We start from the raw sequence: 15,933 nt of genomic DNA, 5'->3' as shown, positions 1-15,933 counted from the left end.
CGAAATTGGGACGTTGGCATAATTATTTCCCATTTTAAACGGTCAAAATTTTTGAAACTTTGGGAATTAATAGTAAGCATTATTAAATTCTTAAATTTAATTTTTCGTTAAATTCTGTCGAAAAAAAAATTGTACCATTGCTTTAACATAGAAACTGCAAATACCATGCTGGAACATCCTTAATTTAATTATATTGTTTTTAGTGGTAAATTTTTTATTGTCGTCATTATAGAAAAATTTCTGGCTGGGAATTTGTGATTTATTTAAAGTTACTAGCAGATGCATGCGCGCTTTGCTGGGAAATTTCTCTTTTAAAAACAAAGACTATCACGTTATAATCCTCACTGATCCTCCCTTTTGTTCACAATTATGTGGATTTTTATTTTTTGATGGGGAACTCAAGCTTTTTGAAAATGAAGTTTTGGCCATGATACTCGCGCAGACATTGCAACTTTCTATAGGTCCAATCATTAAATTAACCTGATTTTTATTTTTTGGATGCAAATTACCCCATCCACTGAGTTTCATCAAATTCCAAAACAAAAATTTGATTTGCGATTTGCTCGATTTTTTCAAAGGGACCAATTTCAATAAAACTCAAGTAAACAAGTATACAAGATAATTTCGGCCCAAAAAGTACAAAAATCGGGTGCATTTGATGACTGGTGGAAAAATTCTTGAGATACGGACTAAAATCGAACCAAACATTGCAATATCTCAGAAACTCTGCCTCCAATCATTAAAATAACCTTTCAGTAATTTTCAGCAGTGATCTAACTGGGAAAAGAGTCTGCGAAAGACCAGTAAGAGATGAAATGATAACATGTAAGAAGGTTTGGGTTAAGACAGCTGATATGCAAAATACAGGTGGAAGACTATCATTTGGAAAGTCAATGCTTTTCATGAACTAAAGCGATGTGGGTAATATAATAGGGAAAGAACACCAGTGAACAAGGAAGAGACTTTCTTTTTGGTAACAGTAGTTAGAGTTAAATGTTATAACACCATTATATCAAAAATATTAAGTAAAGTTTTTTCGATCTCTAATCTTAAATCGGTGCTTATAAATACGAATGTTCTCAAAAAAAAAATGGCCGAAGTGAGTCGAAGTTTGAGGTCTATCAAAAATGCTTCGATGAGGAACAATTAAAAAAATTTTGACCATGTTCAGAGAATAAAAACTCTTTGGGTCCTCATAAGGAAATTTGATTAGCAATAATATCTTTTTACAATAGAGGCTTAAACTTTTACCGCTACTCTAAAAATTACAAAATGGCATTTAAACGGTACATAAATAAATTCATTACGGGTGTTTCATGTGGTTGTAATTCAAAGAATGATCATTTTTGATTGTAAAATTATGAATCGAAAATTTTATTAAATTTGATATTAAAATTTCCATTAAAATAAAAATAAAAAAATTTATTTTTTTTATTATTATGTGTTTTCAATTTCTCAAGACATTATAATATAAAAGATTTATTGCAAATAAAAAAATACAAGACACTCACAAAAATATACAAACATTTAGATATAAAATTTACATTTTTGGACAATTTTTTATTCTATTTATTTCTACTAGAAATTTTACTTTTGGTATGTAATATTTTTACACAAAAAACTATGATAAAACGAGACATGAGTTAAATGTTTGTAAAAAATTTGTTTGATGTTTTTCAGTTAATTTAGAATAATTTTCTGGATAAATAAGTCAACTTGAAAAATCTATACATAACAAACTACTCCAATATACACTGAAGACTCGAAATATTATCATGGAAATCAGAAATTCAAGACTATTTGTAAAAAGAAAGGAAGGTGAATGTTTGTTCTGACGCAAAGCACGCTTCATACACATTTTTTAGAAAATTGCTCTTTAGAAAGTCTTATTTTTATTCTCTAACTTGATTAGTGTTTCATAGCCGAATGATTTTTCGTTCTCGAGATATGAGCATAGCGGCAACCTTACAATTTTAGCTAAATCGTTCAATTTCATATAGTTCAATTCCTACCAAAAATGGCACACATTTTCTTAGGATCATTTTTCTAGAGAATCATTTTTACGTTGTTTAAATAAATTGTCTATAAGTATTTTGCATATTTTCGAAGATATTTTGAGATATTTGAACGTTTCGACATATTTAATCACCGCTCACAAAATCGGTCATTACTTGATCAAGAAAAATCGTACAGCTATGAAAAGCACCTAAAATTAGAGTGGAAAAAAAAGACTCGGGCGTCACAGGATAGGGTACCACACAAGACGTGAGTCTTGTAAGTCAAATAAATATTTAACTTATATAAACTTCACTTGTTATAAAATCATAAAAGTCAATTTTAACCTACTTCTAATAGCCCGATTAACTTAAAAATTTGCACACACATCCAAGTCTGCTTACAATACAATTATTTAATAATTTTATCATCATATCATGGCTAGGACAAGCAGGTACAGTGGTTAGGATGCCCGCTACACATTGTGTATTGTATATCTATTCTTTGTAACTTCACCATTCAAATTTCTATTTAATATTCTCGAATTGAATTCTGTCATGATTTCAGATGGTATCGCATCTATTTTACTACCATAAACTTCAATTTATTCATGAAAAATAATCTATTCAAAAAATAACATGAACATAGAATTTTCTACAATTGAATGTAAAATTTAAATATATTTTCGAATCCAAAGTCATCATGTATAAAGTTGTCTCACTTTTTGTGCTCGGTCAAGTTTTTATGTTTGTTATAAATTTTTTTTTATATTTTCTTAAAATAATAATAAAAATAATGTGATAAGGAGAAGAACCAGGCGAAAACGTAAAAATGATAAAATATAGTTATTTTCCATTAAGTTAACAACTTAAACATATTTCAATCGTTTTCACTTCCATATAAACTGAAAATATAGATAGAGAGATATTTTTCTATTCCCAGTAGAAAATAGAAAATTTACAATATCATGGAATTTAATTTAGTTTCAAATCATCGTTATTTTCATTTCTTTTTTTTCAATCAACATCGATGTTGTTTTTCGGAGAAATAGGTTTTATGCTTTTTGGAAAACTCACACACTGTTCCAAGACTCATGAAATGTTTGACAGGAGTGTATAGATTTTGGTTTTTTTCTTCTTCACACAAGAATGAGAGGCTCCCAAAAGAACAAATTTTTATTCAAAATTTCAGTGACAACCCTTCTAAAAATTCGAAAATACCGAAAATACGAAATAGAAATAAATAGTTTGGTGTAAGCTGGAAGGAAATGATTGTTAATCTGGAAGGCTTTTCAATTAAATTAATTAACAGGCCCGAAAATTTCCAAAGTTAATATTTTTTTTGATCACACAATTACTCTCGTGATGAGAGAAATTTTCACAATTTTTGATGGACTTAATATTTAAAAAATCTGTAGATAGGTTGGAAAAATCAGAAAAATTCATGATACGAAAATAGATACAAAATTATATGAAGATAGAAAAATTCTCAACCACATACGCTATTTGAAAAAAAAATAGTTGTTTATGTTTTAAATCCAGCCTGAGAAAATTGCTCAAAGCGCGGGTGCTGGCGGGTTAAAACTGATTTAGGCTTCGTCAAAATGTAATAGCTGTGCATAACAAAACCGAATTTTTTATTTCTAATTTCTGCGAATTCGGCTCTTAGATATTATAATACTAAGTATACTGATATTTTTATCATAAAAATAAATATTCAATTGAGTGAAAATTGATATGACCTAAGCAAAAAAATTAGAAAATATTGTTTTTTCCAAAAAAAATTTATGACTTTATTGTAGTATTTATTTTTATTTTTTAAGAATTTTATCAATTTTCTCGATATTTTTAATGCGCGCCAATTTAAATAATAAAACTAATTTATTTTCTTTGTCTTTTTTCTAAGACTTTGCAAAATTTGTCACATTACAGCAAATACGGAAGTTGTGGGCTGGGTTTTTTTTTTCAATAAATTATATGGTAAGAAATAGAATAAAATTTTCAACAACAATATTACATACACCGCTTACCATTCCTTGCTCCTCTTACAAAGCCTCGAAGGAAAGTCTATACATCGTTTTATATTTTGTCATATTAAAGTGCTATTGAAAAAGTTTTTCTCTACATATATTCGATATCTTTCGGACTTTATATTTCCTTTTTTGGTACTATAAAGATGTTTTTTTTTCTTCCTCTTTATAAATCTGTTTATTCAATGAATTACATTTGAAAATGGTCTACAAACATTAGAAAGTTTATGAGGTTATTTTTATAATCAGTTATGGTTGGAAATTTTAGAAATATTTTTGAAAATTTATTCAAATTTCTTCATTGAAAAAATACACCTCTATAAATTAGTTTATGGCTTCATTGTGCTTGATCTTTTCAAATTGTCTACCTACGACAATATTTGGAGAGCCCTTTCTTTCACGCAGCCTTGAGAGGTTTTGATCACTCCCGAAAGCTTCAATTTGACGGATTTGATCGGTTTTTTATATTATTCCATTAAGAAGATATTTGAATAACAAATGTCAAAATAGTTTTGGTCGACAGTAGACAAAAAAGGATATCGTTTTCCTGACAACTTGAAAATTTATGAAATTCATTATTCAAAAATCGTTTTAAAAAAAGTTACCGGACACCAGGCATCTTTTCGGACAAAAGGATTTTTGCATTTTGTTCACTAGAATATTCGTTTTTATAGACTCCCCTACTGAGACTGTTCTGTGACTTAATTAGGCTTAGCTTTACAACATTTTTTTTATCTCTTACAACTTTTATATGTGAGGCGTTCTCTTTAACCCGGTCAGAAAGTTTTCGATCGCCCCCGTATTTTTCATTTTGACGGATATCTGGTTTTCAAAAAATGAAATCTAAAGGAGTGCTCAAAATTGGTTAAAAAATTATTCATACATTTTTTCGATGTTCTACTGCACCAACCACTAAAAGATTTTTTTTATTGAAGATTTATTATTGAAAATTTATGATCAAGGAACAATGTTGAAGAAAATTTTTAGATAATAAATTATTATGATTAATTTAATCCCATAAGCGTTGTATATAAATAGGGATATTTCGTTGAAAAAAGTAATTTTCTTTCTGAAGATTAAATATTTAATAAATAATAAATACATTTAAAAATTCGTTTTTTCTTTTCGATATTATTAGTCCTATGGGAACATTTATAAAGTCTTTAACCGAAATGTTTCAATATTATACAATAACAAAGAAAAAAAAGCAAAAGCCGCATGAAAAGTTTATACCTTTTGATAAATAATAAACTATAAACCGAAAATATATGAAAGTTTTCTTTTTCAAAAGTTTACCTTCGATGTCACACAGTGTGTATTTGTTAGAAAATATTCTTAACAAAAAAACAGTACAGAGAGTTTAAAATAAAATGAACAGTATTTTATCGGAAAGCAGGTATACTAGAGAATGGTAAAAAACTTGTCAATGTGGTTTTGTTTCTTACAAAAAATAAACTATTTTGATTCTGCTGAATGTATATTCATACTCCACCTAAGTAACTTGTTATAACTATATTTCAGTTTTAAAAATGTGGTTAAATTTTGAGAACGTAAAGTTTCAAAACGTAAAGTGATGTACCTTGAATCAAACAACATAATGTACCATTGGTACATGGTAATATGTATATGCACTATAGTTTACAATTATGTTTTGGTTAAACGGGTTACCAAATATAGGTAAGCGAAGAATAAGTAAGAAATATTTACTCATTCACACTGAATCATTAAAAATACCAGTTGAAGCTATGGCTGGACGCTCATAGTAGTGGCTGGATGGTATGACCACACGTTTGTTGAAACTTTCTGTAATATATTTTATGAAACATAAAGTGGTAACAAAGGAAGATAAAGACGAAACCTGTTTTACAAAATACAAAAAATTTTCTTTATACAGTCTATTTTTTTTTTACTTGCTTGTGTCTTGGTAATTTTAGCATGGTAAAATTGTAATTTATGTAGTAGAAACAGGAACTTCCTGATTTAAACGGTTTAGAAAACATTCTTCTATGATTGTAATTTTCTGATATATATATTTCAACGAATACTAAATTTCGTGATTCATGTGAAAAGTTATTTCTGTTCGATTTAAAGTCATGTTAAACTATCTGTATAGATTATAATACAAGATGTTACGTTAGCGGTGATCGTTTTCGATTAGGTGAATATTTGTTTATGGTTTAGGCAAAATAAGGTTGATTGGTTAAGTTTAAATATTCGGTAAAAATCCAGCGTATAGGTTCACAAAAACTCTTCTCATCGTTGTACTACTTGAGACCTTCTACTTTTAAAAGCTCATTCCAATTGTACCATTTCCGTACCTGGTTTCGACAGTTGTGTAGATTTGTGCTTGTTCATTTCAAACTACAATGTCAGGTATTTCGACTTATTATCGGAGGTATGCCATGAAAAATTTTTTTTTCTCGAGATAATTTTGTATAAAGATTATATAGCCTGCCTCTAGCTGTGCCAACTAATTTTTTTTGGTGCTTCTCTTTCCGTTACTTGTCTGGAATTCTACCGTCGGTAAATTTTACCCTCCTATGAAAACTCTTTCGGACAAATTATCACTACCTTCAGTTTGGCTGTTTATCATGCTTTGATCATGAAAGTAACCTGATTCCCTTAGTATATTGCGGCCATTTTCGTCTGAATTTTCAATATGGGTGGCCCAGTTATTACCATCATCGATACGGTACAGGCATAATGATAAAAGAAATGATTTTCTGATACCAGGAAAAAATTTATTTAACGAGGACTGGATCACAATGTACAGAATTTTTTTTGAATTTTCTTCTACGAGATTACAATATCGAATAAGTAAAATTAATAAGGGGGAGCATATGAGCTGAATAGATTATATATTTTTTAAATTTTATTAAAAAGTATCAGAAAACATATTTTCCAGAAAAAATTATGTATGAAAACCAATTTTAAAATTATTATTTTTAAAGTAGGCGTTAAAATTAATTTTGAATTTTTTATCATTTCCTATCATAATGCGAAAATTTGAAATGTGATATTATGTTCAATATTTTTTTTATTCCTGCCTTCACCTAAAATAAAAGTAAACGTTTCTTGCAAAATTTTACTTGATTTTCCCATAACCAATACTCAAAAATTTCTTCGCAAACAAGTCAAACACAATGCACTTTAGTCCAAAGCTGTCAAAGCGATAATTAACTTTGACGTTTCCCTTTTTTATAACAACGATTTTCTTCGCATTACTATCGACATTGGATTCGAACCACAGAAGACGTGTGGAGCCTGATTATATCTAACAATCAATCAATAGCTGATTGGCTTGCAATAACGTGAAGGAAATACATGAACATTGTGATAAACTAAGTAAATAGAAAATTGTCTCGAATCTTGAAAATCGGCGACAGCAAAATGTTGAAAGAAAGAGAAAGAATCGGGAAGAATCAATGGGAAAAAATTCAAATTTAATAAATAGGTAGAAGTTTTGTGAATAAGCTTGAAGCTTGGCTTTCTATCTCCTTTGTCTCTTGGTGGATATTACAAAGTGACGTATCGTAAATAAACGATTTTAAAGCCTTTCAATAAGTAAGCTAACTAGATTACGTATTGAAATCTGTAAATAAATTTTTTTTTCTAGTTAGTACAAAACTTTTTACCGACGGTGAAACTAAAAAACACATACACACACTCATAACAACAACAGCAAACACCGTGAGATGTTCTACGACAACACAAAAAAAAAAAAATGAAATATTGTTCGGAACGACAGTTTTTTTTTTCATTTTCTTTGCCATCTCGTAGATAAAGATAAGAGAGTATTATATGTCAAACATATATGCATTGACAGAAAATCAATAAAATAGATTGAAAAGGAGAGTAGCGTCTTCTTCATGGTTTATATATGCCTCATAGGTTTGTAGAACAATGGTGAAGTGATCTAACCAAGATGTGATACATAGATGTATGTATCAAAAAAAAATTTGTATACTCATATTTTGATATGATGGAAATGTTATACATTATTTCACTTTTATTTTTTCGTTTAAATTTATGCAATATTTATTTTGTACTGAAATTTATGATGGTTGTTTCTTTTCTTACAAAAGTTTTGGGTATAAATACATGATTCGTTTTTCAATAATGGGATTCCCATATAGAAAATACCAACTGGGCCAATATTTTTTGGTAACTGGCGCAGGAATAACTTAACCTCGAAGAATAAAATCGTGCTTAGCGTTGATACTCCTTGTTTAGTATTAAAAAAAATAAGATCAAGTTTTCAAAAATTCTGTGTAGGAAACATTTTGGAAACATAATAGAATTAGCTTTTTTGGAACCTTTTAAGTTCCTTAACGCGGCTTGTCATGGTGAGCAAACTGGTAGAGACCATCACGTAACAATGTGAGATGCTTTGTGTGTGTGTGCCAAATCCCTGGCCACCACGATATATTCACCTTTTATAGTACACGAATTTTGCATTTTTGTACTATTTACATCCAAAACTAGTTATGGATACATTTGCATGGTAGTACAAAAACGGCAAAATTCGTGTACAATAGTTATGTGAGTCTGGGATCACTGCCTACTTGGCACTAACTAAATAATCTATTACTACTCTCTCAAGTATCAAACGAATATCAATTTATAAAAGGTAATTAATTGGTTAATGATAACTAATAAATCCATAACTTTTTTTTAGGCGAGAAATCAAAATCAGAATACCGATATATATTTATTTAACGTTTAGATTTGTTCTGTACAGTTTCCTGAGGAACTTCGTTCCTTTCGGGGGTCCCACGGCTGCAATCTTTTGTTTTAACTCGCTTTATAACACTGTAATTTGTTTTCTAGATTATCAATTTATTTTTATATTTATGCATCGATATTCAGATTTCGCACCAGAACCACCAGTAACGATAAAACCACGGTACGCTATAGAATACCCGTCAGCAATCGCGCTTTGAGTATAAGTCGTACTCAGTAAATTAATTATTATTTCTCTGCTCTAATATTTTCACTCCGAAACATCATTCAATAATCACGTATTCAAACTATTATTTGATATAAATAAATATTTGACGCATGTGTAAGCCGCGTGAGAAAATTGCTCATCACGCGGCTCAAGATTATCCAACGGTTGATACGAGTATTGACTGGTTAAAAATCTTGTACATCCTGTGCATGATACTATCTACACTTTTTATTTCGTGTAATACCATATACATGGAGTATACAATAAAAATCACCCCATACATATTTGATGACGGATAAGAGAGTGTAATGACACCCAAATATATATATTTATATATGTATACATATATATATATATATATATATATATATATATATATATATATATATATATATATATATATATATATATATATATATATATATTAAATGATAAAATGAACAAAGATAGATATAGATTTTTAGTCATAAAGAGATCAACAACAATCTCAAAAGGTCATTTAACCATCATTAAGATGGATATGAAATGAGATAGAGATTTCTACTAGTTTGTGGAAATTGAATGAACGAATAAAAACCCTCAATTTAAGTTGACAAGGGTTATGAACTTACTTGTCAATTCCCATGAAAACTTCTTAAATCAGTTTCATATACAATTTTCAAACCGTTCTTTCGTCCGCTCAATTCAAATGTGATGATAATATCAATTGTTTGGGGTAGACAGGAGGTGTAGATACGATCTTAACACATACATATTTCAAATTTTCAGTCAATTATGATTTGTATATAATACCGAGTTGTCGATGATAAGAAATTTGGATTTTGTATAGAGTGAACTTGTGAAATTATATATTTAAAAAAAATTTAAACTAGATTATGATACGAAAACTGGCAATGGTTTCGAGACTTTATTTTAAGGAAGTTGAATTTCTAGTGTTTCTAGTCTTATTGAACTTTGGTAGGGGTGAAGAACGTCTGTCAACCATCTGAGACTGGTTAAGTTAATTAACGCTGGATGCGCGCTGTTAATGCAACCGAACTTTTCTCTGGCATATTAAAGTTACATTCTTCAATTTAAAATAATCCGTATCCCTATTTTGAGTGTTATGGAAGGAGCAAAAGTGAAAACAAGGAAGTTGAAGGCTATTAGGTGGTCTTTACTTTTATACTAAGCGTAGCGGATGGGTATCTTGCTAGCTATTTAGATGCTTAAAAGGGCATGAAAAGAGAAAAAATAATGTAGAATTCCACAATTGACACTATTGATAGACCAATAAAGAAAATAATTTAGAATTTCAATATTTGTGCGATGGTATATTTATTAAAGAAATGTAGACTTGAATCGCAAAATTTTTGATAATTTCGAGAACACTCTATATAAAAAAATTTGAATGATGTATATATATCTTTCATATGAAAATTAATGATTTCTGCTGTTTCTGTATCCACAAAAAAATGTGTAAGTTGATTTCACTGGTTTCGTAGCAAAAAAACAAGACATTAGCACAAATTCGTTCGGGTGAAATTTTGAAAGAAACGTTCGAATTCATTGTTCAAAATAAAGTAAGTTTAAATAAATTAGAAAAAGGTGTATTTTTCTCAGTTTAAAAATTATTTGTAGACTATTGGGAAAATTACAAATGGCGACAAGCAGTCCATATGGTTGTCATAAGGCTTAAATCTTAAAAAGGAACAGTGGTTATAAACCATTAAAAGAGGGGGGACCAATGAACAGTTCATTCATACATGAGGACAGTATTGGTGTGAATTACTATAGTTTCTTAAAACACATCTGTTTATTTACCGCCTGTTGAAACCCAAATTAAAACTTTTCTAGTATTTCTATTTTAAGGTACTGGCTAACTAATGGTTAAATGATTTTGCCAATATAATTTTTAACTATCGTTTTTTTTCCATTTTTAGTACTGCTAAATTTATTTATTTTTATCTCTGAGACCCTTCCCACTAAAAAAATTCATGATTGTCCATATTTTATTACTTTTTACATAAAAAAAAGTTCACTTAGAAGATTGAATAATAAAACTTTATATAAAAATTATGATAATCAATTTTCATAAATTATTAAAATATTATCGAATATAATAAAAAAGTTTTGTATATCTAATAAAGATGATATTTTAACAATTTAATTTAAATTATAAAGCTATTTGGCAATGCGAACTAAGATATAATATGTTGTGTATCGTATTCCATAAGATGTTTAACATATTTCGAGTAATTCGAGACCTAGAGAATATGTTACAAAATCTTTGCCAAATAGTCGTCATTTATTAATTAAGTTATCTAGAAAATCAAACTTGTACAATATGGGAACAATTACAATAAATATAAAAATCATTATTATTTAAAATAGTTTAAAAAAAAGAGTTATATTCAACATAGACCGCCAGCCAGAAAACACGTGCAGAAAAGTGAAGTTGGTTTTTAAAAAAATTTACTTGTATGCAAGATATGAATGTTTAAATTTCGTACTTAAACAAAGAGGAAGATACCTACGTGGGTATCGACATAAAGATTACATTTAAAACTTTGTTTAGCTAAAAAGAGATGGACAACCTTTGAATGCAATCTTTGATTGCTTATAACTTCTTCGTTTTTAAATCAATTTTAATTTCACTTTCAAATTTTGTTAGGATCATCTATCCTTTATAATGCAAATAGTACTGAAAACTAAAAGTCGATTCGATCGAAAAACTCCTTTCATGAAACTATTAATGAATAGTATTGCATGCGTGTACCTATGATTTAGTTTCATGTATTATTTTTCGAATGACATAATCTATGTATTTTTACATAATCTTCGTAAACACACGTACACACATGTAGAACCCCGTAGCTAAATTAATAAGTCAACTTTAAAATTTACATAATATCATGCATTTCATTTTCCTAAACATTCGATGACCATTGTACAATATTAGCTCGAAAACTTATCTGATAAACATCTGTATATGAGTTCTTTTATTATTTGCATCATGAGGCCAGCACATCATATCGTCATCGACGGTAATGTTAAGAAAATGGTATTGAAGTAAAAATCGACATATTTTTTTTATCTCCAATTTCGATAAAACTCAGTATATAAGGTAATTTTGACCCAAAAAGATAAAAAATCGAGTGCATTTGATGACTGGTCGAATAGTTTTTAAGATACGGACTAAAACCGATTCAAATATTGAGATATCTTAGAAACTCTGCATTCAATCATTAAATTCACCTGATTTTTATACTTTTTGGATCAAAATTACCCCATCCACCGAGTTTCATCAAATTCCAAAATAAAATTTTTTTTTGCGTTTTTCTCGAATTTTTTTAGGGGTTTAATATTATTTAAAGCATAATTTTTTTGCAAAAATCTGTGTTTAAGTAGTTTTTCAACATACTTCATCTAGTAATTAGTATTTTAAAAAAATCAACTACTGATTTTAATTAACCGATAATAAAAATCATTATAAATAATCTAGGATATATCTTATATACCATAATTCCAGTTAACAGGTAATATTTTCTACCATATTCTGTGTTTTATCGACGAAGGTAATTAAATATACCATCAACAATTGTTTGCATGTTAAGTGTTTTTTTTAAATAAATTAATGCATTGGGAAAAAAAATCATTTTTCACAGTAAAAAGGTAAATTACTTTGATCGCTTTTTCTCACGACGATTTTACTTGCTTTACATTCTATTCGAACAAAATTATATATCTGGATTTCTATAGGTACCATTTATAAACCAAAAATTTTGTTAATATGCAGATTTAAAACTAGAAATAATTTTATGGTAATCAAAAGGAAATATAGTAAAACTTTGTTAGGGCTTAAGTATTAAATAAATAAAAATATAACTTGATTAATAAGGAAATAATATAAGATCAATGATAAAAATTTTACATTTTTCATTTTTTTTTTCATAATAAATGTAAATTTAAACGTATATAAATGGCTTGGTCACACAGCGGGGTAAGTGTTTAATTTAAACATTAAACTGTACATACATATATACAGTTAATAATTTCTCAAGCGGAAAACATTATCAGTAGTTTTTCATAGTAGGTTTGCCAATTAGATTTAATTGCATGATATATATGCACTGTATATTTTGTTACAGGAGGATCAAAAATTGGGTACAATTTGTTAACAAAATTTTTTGGACACAGAAAGAGTTAAATTACCTACATGAATACTTTCGGAATCGGATATCATACTATTTTTCCCACGTTGAATGCTCTTATAAAAACTTTGGGGGGAATTTTCTTGTTATCTTGTAGCACGAAGATGTGAATTTTTTAGCCAAAATTGCATAAAAGCCTGACTTTGTCAAATATATGTCTTTAAGATTTTTATAAAGTTCAGGTACATTAGTTAATATATAAAAAAAACACGTTGATATATAAAAAATTCCTTTCAGTCTCTGTCACTCTCAATCAAATTCCCTTTAAAAAGAAAATAAAAATCAGTTCATTCGCTTAAGAGCAACGATAGAACCTTCGTTCTATCTATGAACGATACCACAGACATACATATCTCTCTGTATTAGGCGTTTCCAGAAGATTAAATCAATCCGAGACGCCTTTTTGGGATTTTCTATTTATGTATATGATGGGTTTATAAATTTAGTTAAAAACCATTACAAAAAACTTGCTATCATTGACATTACGAAGAAAATGACAATCCTATCATATATTTAAAATATAAAGGTGTTTTTTATACCACTAAAAATACATTTTATACCATAGAATAAAAAAAATAGAAAATTGTGGAAACGTTAGAAATCTGTTTGTACAAAGTGGTCACAAAAAATTTTTCAACAATGTTACAGATAGGAGATTTACTAAATGAACATAAGTAAAATTATCTGTATTTTCTTTCAATCTGTTTCAAACTTATAATTTCCGTTGTATTTAAATGAATTTATAAAAGCTGAAAATTGTTGTAATTTGTTGTATTACAATTTTCAGCTTTAATAAATTCATTTAAATACAACGGAAATTATACATGAATCTTATCTATTTATTGTTCATAAATAAGGGCTGACTGACCAGCTCTGTTCTAACACCTAACTGACTGACAATCATACTTGTTGTTCGCTTGACTGGTCTCAGTATCTGTGTATTCATAACTCCTATAACCAATCCTCAAAATATCAGTTTTAGTAAATTAAACGAATTTTTTTGGGCCTGGCTTTTCCATTATAACATTTTTGGAAGACATTTTGTACATTAAAAATGAAAATTGTGGTAACATTATAAATGTGTTTATATACATGGAATGAATAGAACTGCATGTTTTCTATAAAGTTTATTTGTTCTATTTGTGCTTAAAGATGAGTTTTGGATGTAGTTATTATATACATAAAATATATAGTTTACAACATTAGAGCTGTTAGAGGTTGGTTCGATGATATGGTATTTTGTATCTCAAGAGATATTATTTTCATTGTAACTTCAAATATATTTACAGTATGTTTGAGACATAGATATTCATACAAACTTGGCATTATTTTAGAGAAATTAGGACCCAAAATATTAAAATAAAGAGCTCATTTGACATAAACATTTTCAGAGAATCTGAAAGAAAAGTTTAGGGGATATCGCCAAAATAACTCATTCAATCGTTTAATGAATCTGTTTCATGCAATTTCGAAAATTTTGTGTGCAATGTCCATTAAAAAATGTAAGTAAAATTTGTAAAACTTTAAGAAATCGAGAAAATTATTTCGATAAATTTATTTTCTAAAGTAATTAAAGAAAGAAATACAAAAATCAAATCATTTTGAAGGTGGGACTTTTGTCGTAACCTCTTAAACATTCTGTACTGCATATAGTGTTATTCATATTAAATAAAATATGAATGAAATATGATTTACATGAAAATTGATATTATTATAATGTTTATTTGATTTAAAAATATTTTATTTAAATGACCTGTAAACACTTTCAAACGATAAATTTTATTCAATGAAAAACTATATAAATCTTTTATGTAGTTTAATCGTATATTATTTGAGACACAATATAATATTATTTTCTGCAAATCTACCTAATTTTCTTTCTAAGAAATCGGCGAGAAATGCAACGTTTTCCACTGTTAAAAAGTTCTTGACTTTGAAAAATTGATCGTGACTCTGGGCCTAGCGTAATGTGATTCCCCTTAAAAACATTTCAGCCGGTTTCGATAATTTTCTTGCACAATTACTTCTAAATAAAGCTATTAAAAATTGTTTTCCATTAAATCTGAACGCCATTTATAGAAATACAACACTGATAGTGCTTGATAAATCGCATTTAGGTTAGTTAGGTTAGGTTAGATTAGGTTAATTTAGGTTATATTGACTGTCCACGAAGGACACACTTAGGCTATAGACGCCATTGCGATATCATATATGTGTTTTATCATCTTTACCACCTTCATGCATATACCATGTACTACACCAGCCCATCACAACTATTCATTAAATTAATAATGTTGCGACGGCGGGAAACGAACCCGCTATCCTGAGCATACCGCGGGCGGAAATGGTTGCGCCTTAACCTGGGTTCGTTATTTAATTTAAATTTAAAACCGAATCGAAAAAAAGGCCCAGAATTTGATATACTTTGATTATTAGCTTGCCTCACTTTAAAATATGAAAAATCTTGTCGTCATATATCAGTTTTGCATGTTCGATAATTTGAACGGCGTCAAAATCCACATTGGGTTGGACAAATAACATATGTTATTTTTCGAAGTAAACTTGTTTAAGAATAATCGAAGTAGAGATTATATATGTTTTTCGAGAAATTTCAATAATGGATGTAAGTGGCGTTCAGATCGGAGTGGAATTAAATAATGGAAATGTTGGAAAATACAATAGGTAATAATTTATTCGGTTTAATAAATCCTTTATAAAATAATAATTTATACGTGTATTTAATTTATTGTTGTACATATTACATG

At 28.5% G+C, this 15,933-nt stretch overlaps 1 protein-coding gene across 1 annotated transcript in view; it reads right to left on the bottom strand.

Moving 5' to 3' along the window:
* Positions 1-15,933, bottom strand: part of LOC123298850 (lutropin-choriogonadotropic hormone receptor) — a 150,672-nt gene that overhangs the window by 35,554 nt on the left and 99,185 nt on the right. The window lies entirely within an intron of this gene.

The sequence above is a fragment of the Chrysoperla carnea genome, chromosome 4 (assembly GCF_905475395.1).
Source record: "Chrysoperla carnea chromosome 4, inChrCarn1.1, whole genome shotgun sequence".
Taxonomy (NCBI): Eukaryota; Metazoa; Arthropoda; class Insecta; order Neuroptera; family Chrysopidae; genus Chrysoperla; species Chrysoperla carnea.
The sequence above is the reverse complement of the archived record's forward strand: the minus strand, read 5'-3'. Positions and strand labels throughout refer to the sequence as shown.